The sequence below is a fragment of the Lepisma saccharinum genome, chromosome 29 (genome assembly GCF_977018435.1).
Source record: "Lepisma saccharinum chromosome 29, izLepSacc3.1, whole genome shotgun sequence".
NCBI lineage: Eukaryota > Metazoa > Arthropoda > Insecta > Zygentoma > Lepismatidae > Lepisma > Lepisma saccharinum.
The window spans coordinates 13,574,039-13,591,220 of record NC_139257.1 but is presented as its reverse complement, the minus strand read 5'-3'; the positions used below and the strand labels follow the sequence as shown (position 1 = coordinate 13,591,220).

Below are 17,182 nucleotides of genomic sequence, written 5' to 3'. Positions count from 1 at the left end.
GTCACAGTTTACACATCATGTGGGTAGTGTTCTTAGACCGGAAAGGGCGTCTCCAAACATGTCGCAACAAGTATCAGCTTCTCGTGATGAAATGGTGCATGTCTGGGGTGTTCAGTTGATAATTATAATTTGTAATGAAAATGAATCAAAAACACCTAAACACTTTGATTATAACACATAGAAAATAAAATTAAATAAAGTTCCCATTTCAAAATAATTTGAAATTTGTAAATCTATTTTTTATAAGGGGTCCAAATGACCTCTTTTTGCTGCTCTAGGAGTATCGGAAGCTCTGCCGTTCAAGTGATGAGATTATTTTACAGATACACATGGAAAAATACTGTAGCCATAAATCATATACTTAGATTGATTGATTGATTGATTGATTTAGTTTATTTTACTTCGCGTTTTGTGCCTCTTGGCTAATTTGCGAAGATGGGGATGAGTGATGAAATGATGAAATTGATGAATGGACATTCACAAACAACCAAGCCCGACCGGGATTCGAACCCGGGACCCTTGGCGTCGCAGCGCGATGTGCTAACCACTCGGCCACAGGGTCGGGCCCATATACTTCGAGAACTACGCTTTCTGTGCCAAGTTTAGGAAGCTACAAGGCATTGAATGTGCTTTCTGGACCAGGGTTAGCCTATAAGAAATATACAGTTTGAAATTTGAAATTTGCAGAAAGCATTTAGTACTGTTGTGTAGAGAACGTCTTCAAGTTTACGACCTCCACTTTTCGTTTGTCTTCGTGACGTCACCATCACGTGAGCACCCATGATGAAGTCGATCAGTATGGCCGTTAGCTAGGTGGAGAAGGCTTTCTGCGTGACTGAATTTGCAAGAACAAATTCTGTTACTATCGTGCAGCATCGTTTTAGAACACGGTATGGTAAGCAACCACCCACAAGGCAGTCAATCTACGATTGGAGCAAGACATTTGAGGAAACTGGTTGTCTGTGCAATGGAAAAAGTCCTGGGAGAGGAGAACTGGACTAACGCATTGGTATCTGTCGTGTTACAAAAGGGTCACAAATAAGAACACTTGTAACGTACCAATGTAAATTTCAGGACGCATAGTTCTTCAGGATGATAGTTGGCCCTCAAATATGTATCATGAAGTAAAAGACGAAGTGAAATTGAAAAATAAGTGAACATTGTCATCATCTTCATGAAAAATTCAGTATTGTATATCTTACCGAGATATGTGAAAATGAAGAGATGATTATGGGCTGAAACTGCTTAGGCTAACATTATCATCATATTGAAATGATGTTCGATTGAATGTTATATCTGCAGTTTATTATTTCGCAGAATATGATTATCCTTTTCGGTAAGTGAAGAATGATGTACGCGTACTTTTTGCACTTCGATACGATATTTGTAATTGCTGAATCTCTCTCACCATGTGTATTCATTTTACGTTTCAATATGTGCTGTTTGGTAACAGTTTCATGCATCGGAGACACAGTTCTTCAATTTTACACAAGAAACTACTTACGGAAATGAGTTTTTCCAAGGTTTAGAACCTTCGTCGATATATATTCTTCCTAAAACTTCATCGTACAATCCAGGAGAACAATAAGTAATCACTTTTCATGCAATAATATTGCGCATTTTGTGAAAATCGACAACATCATGCAGTTGTTTCCAAGATGTACCTGCAGATGGCTCTAGCGTCGAAGTCACGCGATCTCGCTAGTGGAATCAGGGTTCCCAAACGCGCGATTTTTTTCGAGAAACGCGCTTTTTTTTTCGAGAAGCGCGCGGTTTTTTTCGAGAAAGGAAAATGGTTTTTGGATGAATTTAGGGCTGAAATGAGTGCTAATGGAACCTAACCTAACAGGCCTAACCTAACCTCGTGCGAATGGTTCGTGGGGTTTTTCGAGAAACTTGCGGTTTTTTTCCTAGAAACGCGCGATTTTTATCGAGAAAATGGCATGTCATGGATGTGACTTTAGGTTATTATCGGGCGTAGAAGATCCCTTGGATTATTGTATAAGGAATTCAACAAACAAAATCCCAAGGCGAGGAAAAATTTCCTGCAGGAGAAAATCGAGAAAAACCGATGTTGTCCGGATATACGTGATTGAACGTACTGAGGACATTTTTCGATGATGAAGCACACATTTAGGGGTGAAATGAGTGCTAATGGAACCTAACCTAACAGGCCTAACCTAACCTCGTAGGCATACCTCGTTCCCGTGAATGGTTAGTGACAGAAAATGTAAAAAAAAAAAAAAAAAAAAAAACAAAAAAAAAAAAAAAAAAAACAACTTGCCCTACGGATACCGGAGCGCCGGCTGTCTGCTAGCACGGTTTTGCGTGATTGAACGTACTGAGGACATTTTTCGATGATGAAGCACATATTTAGGGGCGAAATGAGTGCTAATGGAACCTAACCTAACAGGCCTAACCTAACCTCATAGGCATACCTCGTTCCCGTGAATGATTAGTGACAGAAAGTGTAAAAAAAAAACTAACTTACCCTACGGATGCTGCAGGCTAGAAGGATGTGTCGTGGAATAAATACGTGAAAGATACTGTGAAGGTAAGTCAATCTCTTAATTTTTACTAACGTAACCTAAACAAACCAAAACTAACGTAACCTGGCTAACTTCGCATGTTTCGTGACTTGAAAGTATAATTTCAAAAACTCAATAATTCGTGGAACATAGGAATTTTCATGCACAATAGAGTTGGAAACACTGATATTCGAAAACAAAAGAAGCGTTATTATTCGCAAAGCAAGTGATATCGCACCGTGGCGTGCTTTCCGTAGCATTCAGGAAAATGGCTTATTTTAGCAGAAAATGTGTTTGTTTTCGTGCAAAAAGCATAATGACACCTTCGACTATGTTCCGCAATACATAATTGGTAAGTACTAACCACGAGAAACACAAAATATCCGATTTAAATGTGTCTCCGATGCATGATACTGTTAATGTGCTGTTTGAGTGTTACATAATATACGAAATAATTCTTTAGAATTGTAATTGCATAGAGTGGTTTCCTTCAATGTTTGGGTTTTAGGTTGACAGTGCTGCTTATTAGGGTCTGGAATAACAATACGGGACGTTGCCAATTATTCCAGTACGAGTGCGGTACGTTCGAGCGTGGGAGACTCGAACGAGTTTGAGCGAGCGAAAGTGGTCGCATACAGTACCCTAGACTAACTAAGTTACTTTTTCAGTGAATTAAATGCAACTCTACTTCATGCATTATATGCCTTCCGAAACAAGCTGATGATCAAAAGAGCATGAAATACTCGACTCCACTCTTTTTTAGTTTCAATGTGCGCACATTAATGCCTACTCTATTATATCTTATTCGCGTCTTCAGTGAGATCTGAATTTATACTATAAAACAATTAGATCTCACTAAAGACGCCAATCAATTAAAATAAAGTAGATATTAATGCGCACACAAGTAATTTGGGATCCAAGTTATTTATGAGGAAGAAATATAATGATATGAAGATGTGGTTAATTTACTTCAATGATATTATCAAAGGGGAAAGGTTAAGTTAGTGTCCAGCCAAATAATATTTCTTGCCAAGTTTCCTCGTTGTCGTTTATTAATATAAGGGAAGCAAAGTATTCGTTGTCAGTGCAAACATGTATCGCGTAGTATTTCTGTGGTTCCTGTACGTCATCGTCCCATCAACGGCTGAACCCGCGTATGTGAATCGCTATAATGGAGACGAACCCGTTGAAATTATCATAGAAGAACTCAAAGAGCAACTGTGCCCATTTGCAGACAAAGCGCTTCTCTTGGAGACAGTTGAGAAACGCGTAAGTAGTTCAGTATATAATTAAAATTAACTATATTCGAGCTTACCCAATAGGTCACTTTAAGATTCTGTGAAACCAGAATCACCGGGTTCAAGTCTTATAGCTTTTGTCTAGTCTAACGGCGGGCGGCCAACATGCTGGCAAGGGAAGTGGAGAGCGGGGAACAGAGCAACCAGACAACAGCGGTGGCGCCGAGAGCACCTCGTTCTAAGCTTCTCTCCAGGGGAGACAGGGAAATGTCCGGCAACAGAACTTCTGTCGTCTGTTTCTATTAAAATCAAATGGTGTAACGCCCACTACAGGGAAACGGGCGGAACCGAAGAACGGAATTTCCGGCCAGAAATCTGCAGGTTTCTATAGTGTGTCTCAACCTTAAATGTCAGTATGGAAGTAAATGAAGTACTTGCCTCTCTCTCTAATACATGAGTTATGCCAATAGCTCTGTCCTTCTCTACCACGGCTGCGTCGCCAGATGTTACAAAATTTACAAAATGTAAAAGTCTTAAATTTCAAACAGTGAAATCATTATCCTGTGGAGTTTTTATGCTCTATTTAATGGCGGAATTATATAATCTGTCATAAATTCATGTGATCTGAAATTTCCATAATTATGCAATTTTGCAAAACGCTTAATTTTTTTCTTGTAAATACTTCAAAAGCCATAAATATGAAATAGTTTGAACAACTTCGCCAGTTTTTTTCTATGGGATCTATTGTGTTTGTAGATATGATATTCTTCGTCAGAGTAAATTAATTTGCTTACGAGGAGAGTTATATTGGATATTTTGTATAAATCATCAGACCGTATCACGAGAAAGTTGGTTAGCGAGAAACTTTTCGGTTTGTCGCGATACACGTGCAGACCAAGCGAAAAAAGTGTTGACCATTGTTTGAAGTTATTTTTAGAATGCATTGATACTCCACAGCACCGTTATTTATTCCGCAATCGTAGTTTGTTTATGCGGGCTGTCTCGCGTTCAAATTCATTGCGGGCCACCAATGTTACAATTCAGTTGCAGGCATGGGTCCTGGTTCGTAGGAAGTGAAGTGTGCTTTATTTTCCGGAAAAAAATATATCTTAATGTTTGTTTTACTATTTATTTAATTCTCTTTATGTAAAAGATACAACATTCATCGAAAGAATTAACAATAGTTGCGTGTATTACACATATAATGCAAATGTAAAATAGTAAGTAGTTACGTCGAAATATAAATATTTACATGCAAATCTTGAGGTAACTATGGTTTTTGTTTTCAAAATGCATCAAATACATAGATTTTGAAGAATCCCTATACGATATTAAGGAAGTAAATTTGTCACAATCATTAGCGATTAACAGCTACTCGATGCTCCTCCGTTTGTTGATCTGGCAACACCGCGCTCCATTTAACCCATACTGACTTTATAAGGTTGAGACGCTCTAGAGTGTGGAAATTTTCCATTGATTTCGTCAGCTACTCTCTCGTGTAATATCGCGTCTCTTCGTTTTGCTCCGGAAAGCGTCATGCTCGGCCCAGCTGTAGCGTAGAACAGGTGTATTGTGGATGTCGTTTTTGTTGTGAAGTGGCACAGCCACGGGTGGGGGGTCATTGCCGCATCCTTGGAAGGAAATCAATTCTAGGGGGGCCTAACATTGAAGTAAAAAAAAGGAAGAGTAGCAGGATATAAGGACACTAACTTGTGTTCGCGTATTTCTTGCATTTTTATTTTAGACAGCCAAGGGCACATGCAGGGGTGGGCAAAGAGGGACAATTGCTCGCCCTTGATTTCAAATTTATGATGCATTTAGTAAAATTTTCTTGCCCCATTCGCTTGCAAAGTCAGCTTTTTCTTAGTCTCGTCAAGTTCAGAGTCGTAGCTAGGAGGCGTCGGGAGTCGACCCTAGGAGCCGAACGATCTAAAAAACAAAATAGTAAAAGAGTTTACCATGGCGCACGGTGAAATTATTTGTGCCCTATTAACATTCCTCGTACGTTTTCTATCTTAAAAAGAAACAACAGTTTCTGTGCTTGTTTTCCATTAGTAGCTAATGTGAAATTGAACGTTTTTAAATAATCAACTTCTACCCCCTTTTTGCGTGATTTACGAGGATAATGTTTTTGATATTACTGCTACTAATATTATTACTACTACTAACACCACCACCATTACCACTACTACCAATATTATTATTATTATTATTGGCAAGTTTATCCTGGTGTTTGCAATAGATCAGGAGACCAATGATGGAATTCTCCGTAACTATCCTTTTTTCATTTATTTTATGAACTCAAATTTGTCTTTTGCACTTCTCATCTTCTTCACTAAAGGTATTTTCTACTGTTACGGCGGCCGATCCTAATGCTGGCAAGGGCAGTGGGGAGCGGGAAAGCGACCAATCGAGCGCGATAAGAAACGTAGTAGCCAGTAGAACGAAGTTCACGTAGTACTTTTTCCCGCTGCGTCGTGTCTCTTGGTGCCACTGTTGCTGTCCGGTTGGCCTGCGGCGTAATCCCTTTCCCACCTTGCGGCACTCAGCGGTTTTAAAGTGAGACTACTGATACGTCCCTTCAAAACGGTGGGTTGGCATATATTAACTTCCAAATTATATAATATAATATAATATAATAATTTTCAAGTTTTCAATAGGCTTATTTTTTTCTTCTCTTCAAATTTTGCTGCCCTGAAAATTTGCTGCTCTGAGCGGTGGCACGGTTGACCCCCACCCCCCTTCCGCCGGTCCTGCCTATAGCAAGGAGTGCAGCAGCAAACAACACGTCTATGTCTGACCTCGCCTTAGAGTAGCCTATAGAAGGTATAGAGAGAGCGTGTGTGGCGTGAGCTGAAGCCAAAAGAGCTTGCGGCGGCCACCATGTTGGGATGTGCCACCTGGCTGTTGCTTCTATTTGTTAACATTCAGCGAGAGGGAATTTCATCGGGAAAATTAAGGCTGCTTGTTATGTTTCTTTATGTTTAAATCGTCAGAAAAATAAAACGAAGTTCTTAGTAAGTAGTTTTGACGAAGAAAGAAAGAGACTTAGATCTTTTTATGTACTGGGGCGTGTTCATTTACCACTATGTAATACTACGTTAGTATACCAGAAAGAGTTTAATGAAATAACAATAGAATCAAAATAGGAGTTGCATTATAACTCCTACACTCGTAAATGCATCACAAAACACTATTATATAAAAATATGAGATATGTACAAAGGTTTAACACGATTTAATAACAATTTACGCCACCTCAATAAGTAAGCCTAAGTCGAGATTATAGGTAGACCGAAACATCAGGCGATACGCGACACTCGATAGTAGACTCAAGACAGGAGCCCGTTGATTCAATGGAAGCATTCAGACCGAAACGACAGGCGACAAGTGATAAGTGTCCCTTGGCACACAGAAATGAATGCATTTTTTTAAAAAAACCGAAGCGACACGACAATTTCACGTGTCGCTCGCGTGTCACTCGGACTGGGTCATTTTCCCAATACCATACATACATAGTGTCGCTTCTTGCATCTGCGGTGAATATTTTGCTTTGGATGGAATTCACACCGAAGCGACAGGGAACACTATCAGAAATAAATGACACCTTCCGAATCCAAGAGAAGCGCCAAGCTGCACAGGTCGCTCGGACTTAATACAGTCCATCGTGTCGTCTCGTTTTGTTGGTGGTGCATGGATAGTTCTTTTTCTTTCTATTTTTTTATTCATCAGACTGAAGGGGCAAGTGTCGCTTGTGGCCTCAAATAATGGAGTTTTCAGATCTAATGTACACGGGACTCGTGTCGCGTCGGAACGAGCAAGCCAACGTTTACACCTGCCTTAGCGGCAAGACAGACCGCACAAGGCTGCATTGGTGAAATCCTCAAGCGACATGTTGTGTCGCTTATCGCTTGCCACTCCGGTGTGAATTCTCAGGTGCTCGCGCGACACATGCCATTTGGGAACGAGCCTATCAACAGCAACGTTTCACATCATAGAGGCGTTATAGGTCACACTAGCCTGCCTTCGATTGGTGAAATCCTTAAGCTACACATGCCGCGTGCCACATTTCGGTGTAAAATCTCCCTAAAAGCAAGCATTCACCGCGCATGCGCTCCAAAGGGACCGAGACGACACGATAAACGCTATCGGGAAAACAGACCAGTCTGAGTGACACATGCAGTTTGCCATGTCGCATCGGTTCGAAAAGTTGCATTGATTTCTGAGGGTTCGCTTCTAATCGGCACGTGTTGCTTATCGCTTCGGCCTGAATAGAGAGATTTCATACGGAAACAACAAGCGATACGTGCCGCTTTGAGGATTTTACCAATGCAAGCTTGTGCGGCCTGTCTTGCCGCTAAGGCAGGTGTAAACGTTGGCTTGCTCGTTCCGACGCGACATGAGACACGTGTACATTAGATCTGAAAACTCCATTATTTGAGGCCGCAAGCGACACGGGCTCCTTCAGTCTGAAGCAAAAAAATTAAACGTTCATGCCCCACCAACACCGAGGCGGTATTAAGAAAACGGCCCCGTCTGAGCGACACGTGCAGCATGACGTGTCTCTTCGGTTCGGAAGGTCTAATTTATTTCTTATGGTTGGTTTCCAAGCGACACATCTCTCTTTTTCTATGTCTGAAGTCTTTGTTCGTTCAATGAATTTACATTCCACAAATTTCTCAACACCTATAAACATTTGCAATAGTTACCTTTACGAAACGTGCGAACGATATTCACTAATCCGATCATGTCACAATTTTGAATTTAAAATTTTATACATAGCGTTAATAATAATATCACTAATAAAATCACAACAGAAATGGGTGTATATGTAAGCCTTGTTGTGTGTGTGTTTTCTTATCTATACATACACAAGACATACAAACTCGTAGGTTCAAAGTAAACAACATAACTTTAATGCATGGAAGCCATTCACGTACATCTTGCACACGGTTACTATGACAACCAATCAATAACATGCTATAAAATACAAATTCTTCTTATTCCTCTTATAATGCGTCTATCATCTCCTCCTGGAGTCTCCTTTTTGTTTTAAGTGCTGGTCTCACAATATCTATCAGGAGATCTCCTAAGTCTATTCGACCTTCTGATGTTGCACGCACATCGTCTGTGTTTGGTTTTTTTTCGATCTCTCTTCTTCCCTTTGCATCCTCAGGGTGTTCTGCTGGTTTCGAGATGTTTGGATCAGGTAGATCTGTTGATGAGGGGTTTTGTTCACACTCACGTTTTCGTAGCCACCTGACGTGTACCGTTCGTGTCGATCCGTCGAACAACTGCACTTTATATATTAGGCTGTTGCCAACTCTAGACAATACCATTCCTGGTACATGCTTCGGCGAATTTACCTCGGTGTCTGCACCCAGACTGGATCATTAGGAAGATATGTAAGATAGGTTTTGTCAAATCTCTTCCTCTCTACTCGGCCCCGCCGTGATCCAAGAAGTGGTGGGACATACACTCGCCTTTCGCGCTCAGTCATATCAGTTAACATCCACCAGAGGCTTGGTTGAAATCCCAACACGTAAGCAGAAGGCAAAGTTTGAGTTTCTCGTAATCTGGAATTTCTCATAAACAGAAAAACCTCCGCCATCCTCGCGTCCATTTGTAATGAACTTAAATTGGGGTGTTCCAATACCAATTTTCTCAAATGGTATTTAACAGTGTGAATATAACTCTCGGCCATTCCGTTACTCGGACTATGGTACGGAGGTATGGTTATGTGCCTTATTCCGGGTTGTGAACAGAAGTTCTGGAAAGTTAGGCTACTGAACGCAGGACCATTATCTGACAAAATAAATATTGTCTGGTAGACCTAAGTTAGAACAAGACTGTAATATCCAACGTATGGTTTCCACCGAATCCAGAGAATGAACTGGCCATATGTCAACCCATATACTGAATGCGTCGACTAGAATAAGAAATATCTTTCCTCCGAAGAAAAAGTGGTCTACGTGTATTCTCTCTGCTACGAGTGAAGCTTCTGGCCACTCATTTATAGGGCCAGACAACGTATATGGACGAAGCTGCATCTTTCATAACACGGGATGCTGCATGATTAGAATGTAATAATTTCAATACCTTTTCATATAACGTGGATGGTACAATAATCTTTCCCATCCAACTAACGTAATCATTCTCTACAGATAGAAGACGTCGTCGCTCGAAGAAAACACCCAATCCGGGATGAATATTTCTACAGATAATCTATTTGGACAGCCATGTTTGACAAACAAAATTACCTTGTATAACATTGGGTCTTCTAATGTGGCTTCATTAAATTCCTTCAAAGATATTTTTGAATCACATGTGTCAACGTTGTTACAAGTCGTCGCATCTACAGAAGATCGTTCGGGATCTCTGAGGACAATGTTGGAAGGGTGATAAGTTCATGAAAACCCATGTCGCCACCAACGATCATGCTCAATTGGAAAATCCAGCATTCCGCGGTATAGCCCGACAACGTAATTTCCATTGCAACAGACTTTTCCGAAGAGTTATCATGTCCAACTATACCCACTCCTCCTGACAGGCTTTCCAGAGGCCATTGAGAGTGCGTGGACGTCTCTTTCCTAAGGCCCGTTTTAGGAGTCCAAATGCACAGAAGTCCATGGGTGACCCATCTGGCGCCTTGACCGGAATGTCGCTGTAAGGAATTGCACAAATAAAAGTTTCCACCTCCATTCGCTGTAAGAACAAACGAGTCGAACGGGAGGTATGGCTGGATGCTTTATCTTGGTGCACCCAGACCTGGTTTATGCCCCCCCCCCCCATGCAGTGCCGGGATATCTATGTTATAAATTGGTGTTAAAACCTCATCCTGATAGTACGTGGAGTTCACCTTCACATTATTAGCTACACGGCGAATTGCTAGCTTGCCATTATAGCAGTATCCAGCGATGATCATGACACCTCGTGGAAAACTTTCCTGGCATTCTCGATACAATGTTTGATAATTGTTTTTGTCACGAGGGCTGTAGTAAATCGCACTGGGTTTGTGACAGTCACTAACGTAGACATATGCTTCGTCTAATGTCACCACATTTTTCCATCTCTCCCCTGCAAGATAGGTCTCACAGAGCTTTCTAGCGTTCGTGCGACGTTCCGCAATGTGACGAGGCAACAGCTTGTGAACTAGTCGCTTATGCCGCATTTCTAGTTGCAGGTCCTTCTTGATTATGGTGTTGATTGCCGAATAGCAATATGTAGCATCGGAAAGGGCTGTTATGTAGCCCTCCCGGTATGGTTCAATTTTCTTCGCCATCGTTGTATGTAAATGGCACAACACTCTGCACACGCGTTCTCGGTACTGACGTGACTCAGCATGCACCGTTTGGACGGACTGACGTTGATAACAGCGCCCCCAACGGCTTTCAAAAACGTTATCAGATATCCCGAACAACCTTCTGTATTTCTATTGGAGTTTCACTTTGTTGTGGTAACCGACTCAACATGTCTGTCACAGGCACATGCGATGAAGAAACTACACGGTAATTATACCCCGATAAGAATAATGACCATCTTAATAGTCGGTTCGATGTGTGTTTCGAGATACCTTTCTCGGGATTAAATACATACTTAATAGCACTGGCATCTGACACTATTTCAAATTGTTGACCGAATTTCTTAATTCCAAAAATTACGCTCAATGCTTCACGTTCAATTTGAACATAACGCTGCTGGACTTCTGACAATGTTGTAGATGCGCAAGCTACTGTTTGAAGTTGTCCATCTACTCGATGACAAAGTCTTGCTCCGCATCCGTAAGGTGATCCATCGTAAATTAACACTAGGTTTTGAAGGATCATAAGGTATTATAGGTTGTAGTTCTTTAAGCTCCTGTGATATGTCAGCAAACTCTTGACCGCACTCTTTCGACCAATCGCAAGTTACATTCTTCTACAAAAGTCCTGTAAAACTATGGCGTATCTTGGACGAAAGATTAGGGATGAACTTTCTAAAAGTGTTCAACATTCCCAAATATGAACGTAGCTGTGAATAATTCTGTGGTACTGGACAATTAACCACTACGTGCCAATCCTTCTCAGATGGAATATATCCATCTTTACTAATAGTGTATTTATTTATTTATTTATTTATTGAACTCAACAGGTACATACCTAATTACAGAGCCCATATGAAGGATACATAGTCATTACAATTACATATATTTCTGTAATATAGAGATATAAATCATATATATATATATAGACATATTAAAAATATTTGTTTTATATATATATATACCATATACAGATATATATACAGTTTATCACACAATTTCAATACGAACTTATGTGTTTAAGCTTAGGTCATTGTGCTAATAGTGGCTTTACTGAAGTCCCTTAGGTTCATAGAAAAGATGTCAATGGTGTTATTCTTGATTAGCAGGTTATTGTAACTGGTGCACATTCTCCACAATGGAGATTTCTTTTTAGTTTCGGATCTAGCCTTCTTTATAAGAAAAACTTCATTCTTTAGTCTAGTTTTCAACGACGTGATTCGAAAATTAATCTGGCAGAGTAGATGTTCATCATCTATTTCGTGATTTAACAATTTCCACAAGAATACTATTTCATCTAAAGTTCTTCTGTGACACAGCTTTGTAAACCGACATTCATATATATAGGTTGTCGTAGTGTTCAAATGTGGGGTAAACTTTCAGAAATTTGTATTTTAAAAATCTAAGAAATCTCAATTGGACTCTTTCAATTGCTACACTGTACTTTGCTGTGTCTGTATTCCATATAACAGATGCATATTCGAGTTTTGGTCTTACATATGAATAATACAAAACTTTTAGTGTCTCTATACTCTTGAAATCCCTCCCCATTCTAAGAATAAACCCAAGGTTCTTGAACGCTTCACTAATTATTTGTTCTACGTGTTTATTAAAAGTAAGCTTTGAATCAAAAATAACCCCTAAATCCTTGACTGTAAAATTTCTTGCTAGAGTATTGTTGTATATTTGATACTGAAATTCAACTGGGTTTTTCTTTCGAGTATATATTACATAATGGCATTTACTGATATTTAGTGTTAAATCATTGATTTTTGTCCACGTTTCTAAATTTGTAATATCATTTTGAAGTTGCACACTGTCATCTTGTTTGCTTATTTTCCTATAAAATTTCAGGTCATCTGCAAACAGCAATTTGTGTGAGTTCTCAAATGAATCAGGCAAATCGTTAATAAGTAATGTGAAAAGAAGTGGCCCAAGGTTAGACCCCTGAGGTACTTCTGAGGTGACTTTTATCTCGTCGGATGCGTGGCCTTTATACGTCACGTACCGCTTACGGTTCTGCAAATAGGAAGCGAACAGTTGACGCAGTGGTTCAGAAATATTGAAGCATGCAAATTTACTTAATAGAATATCGTGGTTAACAAAGTCGAACGCTTTGCAAAAGTCGGTATATATTACGTCAACCTGACCTCCTTCGTCCAATGTTGAACTAATAAAATTGGTAATATCGGAGAGATTGGTCAACACCGATCTACGTGGTACAAAGCCGGAATACTGAAACGATGATATTACAGGTTTACGTGGGTAAATATGTAACAGTGCATGATTTTTTCGAATATTTTAGCTGGTGCTGATAGCATACTTATTGGTCGGTAGTTTTGTACGTCGTTAGTGTTATTGCTTTTGGGAAGTGGACAAATTGCCGTGGATTTCCATTTTTCAGGAAATTTGTGTTTTGCAAGAATTAAATTGAAAAGTAGATATAATGGGTATTTCAATATATTACTGCAACCTTTGACTACATAAGGCGGTATCTTGTCCGGTCCGGCTGATATCTTAGGTTTTAAGTTTTTAATTGCTTTTTCTGCGTCTTCAATTCCTATCTCTGCAATATTAAGATTATCCAAAGTTTCATATTGTTTGTGGTTAGGCAATACTTTCATGTCATATCTAGAGGGATCTTTTTTATACACCGACTGAAAATGCTGTGCAAAAGCTTCGACTACTGATAGTCGGTCTGACAACACTTTATCTTTGAACAGTACAGGATCTTTTTACTTTTCCTGCGTTTATTTGTAACAAACGACCAAAACTGGGTGCTATCTTTTGCAATATTTATTTCCGAATTGGCAACATAACTGTTGTATGCATCTATAATTTCCTTCCTAACTATTGTTCGAAATTCGCTAAATTTATTGTAGTGGTATGGAAAGTCTCCCGCCTGTTTTTTCCACTTCTTGTGGTGATAATGTTTCCTACTTATATTTTTAATAATGCTGCTCGTAAACCAACACGGGTACTGTCTTTTGCGGCTTTTCTTTAAGGGGACACATTCATCGAATATTTTATATATAATTTCATAAAACACGTCTGTAGCTTGATCAACGTCATTCTTTGTTTTCAATACATCCCAGTTCGTGTTAAGCAGCTTGTGATAGATGGATGGAAAGTCGGCTTTACTAAAGTTGTACTGTAGATTATGACAAATTTTGTCGCGGGTTTCTTTGACATGATTAATATCTACTAGCAGCGAGGGATGGTGTGTGTCTTCAGGAACTAGTGGCTGTGTGTTTCGTGTTACTGTTATTCCCTGCTATTTATCAAAAACAAATCGAGTGTTTTCCCATTGCTATTTTTAATGTCGTTCAAACTTTTTCGTTGATATACATTAATAAAGTTGTTTAAATCGAAATACGTTGTTGCTGATGAACTAGTTAGATTGTAATTGCTACGAGTTATATCTGTCAGATTAAAGTCCCCACCTATCAGGAGTTTAGCGTCACCAGGTTGACAGTGCTTTTCTATGAACCTAAAGAATAAAGTGTATGTGTCTTTGTTACTACCAGGTGCTATGTACACAACGCAAATATATGCAGTTCCTAATCCATTTAGCCATAGTTTAATCAAAATGCAGTCTATATTCGGATGTAAACACGGCGAATCTATTAATGCACTCTTGACGTTTGATTTTACTGCAATGATTACACCACCACCCATTGTTTTACCAGACACTTTTTTGCTTCGGTCCCCCCTATATACAACATATCTTTCATCAAAAAGTTCACTATTCTGCTAACCAACTTTCAGTTATCATTATTGCACTAAAGTTATTACAAAGGACATTCGTGTAAAATTATCTTGTTTTGGTTCGGAGACCCCTAACATTTTGGTAACATAATTGAAACAACGAAGTGTCAAGATCTTCTGAAATACATTTGGAGTTGCTTGTACTTACTTGGCCGTAATTTTTGGTGAGGTCTCTTTTGTCACCGGGTTTGCTGACCTCATGCCTGGTACGTGGAGGGAAATCTTCTATTGTGCCTCGGGGGTATGTTATTGTGACTCGTTAAGGGAGGAGGAGGATAGAACACTCTTCTGTCCTCGATTCCTGCTGCATACCTGCGGGCGCCGTTCTGCATCGCTGATTGTGGTGCGTCTAGTTTCCTTGTTGCTTCACTGTATGATTTCCTATTGTTGGTTTGAGCTTTTTTGGGAGGAGGGTGTGGATGCTGAACAGGAAAGTTCTGTGATGATGATGATGATGCTGGTTCTGTAGGTGATTTAACGGGGAGAAGGGGCTGGGTGCGGAGATGTTCAGTTTCTCGACCGGCGCTAGGCGAGACGACACACTTGTCGTTAACTGAATGATTTGAAGTTTGAGAATTGGCAACACTTTCACTTATTACGTCACTCGCTGCACACGGAAGTCCATTTTCACTCAAATAACTTAAAGTGTACGATCTGCCTTCTATCACCAACTTATCAAACCTCATGACTGCATATAGGTTCTGTTCTCTTGCCTGTTGCAAATAGTTAGCCAATTCCCTCCGGGTTTCGCGCACGCCCCTTGAAAAATCCTCATGCACACTAATTCCTGTTCCTCTAAATAAGCGAGCCCTTGCAAGAATCCACTTCTTGAGTTTATAGTTAGAAAATTTAACTATTATTGGTGTCTTAGACCCAGTCCTTAGCCTGTGAGCTCTATCTATATCGAAATCACCGGTGTCTATTTCCAATAGGTCCCACAAAGCATTCCGCACTAGACGTTCCGAGCATTCCCACGTTTCACCTAGCATTTCGTTGAACCCTCTAAAAATCAAATTATCTCTCCTCGATCTGTTTTCGAGATCGTCTAATTTGTACTCACAAAACTGCAGTTTTTCCTTTAACATGGCGTTTGCTACCTTTAATTCTCGTAGTTCCATTGTTAACGACCTTACGTCATCTTGGACGTTTGATGTTGTTCGAGCCATATTGTCAAGTTTTCCGTCAATCGATTGCAACTTTTGGATAAAGTCATCAGTAGTGTATGGACCGGGATTCTGTTCCACACCCGAAATAATCAATGTCATTATGATCACCAATCCCAGGAAGAACAAACCGCTTAGATTGAGAACAGTTTTTGCATCCACTTTTGTCACTGGCAACTTCCTGGCAGATGCATTCCAAGCACCGATCGCACAACGCGACTGCTCTAAGGAATTTCCCATCTTCGCATCTCCGAGATACTCAACCTGAGAGGCAACAAATATACATTTCGTTAAACTTGCCTTTACGTTATGTGCATCTAACATTGACAGTACAACACATGTTCTATTGTAACACTCACGTTCTGAAGTTCCACCGATGATTACATCATCGAAATAAAAGGAGACACCAGGAGTATCTCCTAATATCTTTGCAAGACACATCTAAAATATGTCACCGCTAATAGAGATTCCAAAGCAGAGTCGCTTTATCCGGAATAATCCAACATGAGTATTGACGACTGTGATGTGCTGCGCCTCTTCAGCCAACATCAACTGACAATAAGGCATCTGAAGGTCTATGATACTATAATGTGTACAATCCCTTAATTTTACAAAGATGTCTTCCGGCTTAGCTATGTTAAATTTCACATTTGCAGTCATTTTATTGACATTACCAGGAAAATCAACGCAAAGGCGTAATGGATCATTTTCTTTCTTAACTACGACGAGAGGTGATGCCAGTCAGAGTACATAATAGTTTCCCAGAGTCCTATTTCGACCAACTTCGCTATTTCACTTTCTACTTTATCTCGTAGTCCATATGGAACTTCATAGTGCCGTTTAAAAACAGGCGAAGCATTCCTTCTCAAAGGCATATACACTTTAAACGGTGTGATGGGCTTTGATAGATCACCATCAAAAACTTTAGCATATTTGCTAGATAATAAATTAGCTGATCTCAAACCTTCATTTTCCTATATTTTAGTATTAATGCCTGCGTTATTCTTTCGTTCAGACCCCGTGTTTGTCAACACAGTGTTACATTGTGTTTATAATTTTCTCCAACGTGGATGAATACTGTCGAGCCATGAACGTCCAATCAACGGATAACGCAGTTCTTCTTCACACAATATAACCGGCAACTTATACAATATATCATTCAATGATAAATCAATGAAAGCTTGAC

The 17,182-nt window shown here is 39.8% G+C and overlaps 1 protein-coding gene across 1 annotated transcript in view; it reads left to right on the top strand.

Annotated features, from left to right (window-relative positions):
* The first annotated feature begins 3,625 nt into the window (after window positions 1-3,625).
* The window catches only part of LOC145981343 (microfibril-associated glycoprotein 4-like), an 86,414-nt gene continuing 72,857 nt past the window's right edge, over window positions 3,626-17,182 (top strand). Inside the window, exon 1 of the mRNA XM_083114566.1 lies at window positions 3,626-3,797. The gene's annotated coding sequence lies outside the window, so the exon portion shown is untranslated. The remainder of the gene's footprint in view (window positions 3,798-17,182) is intronic.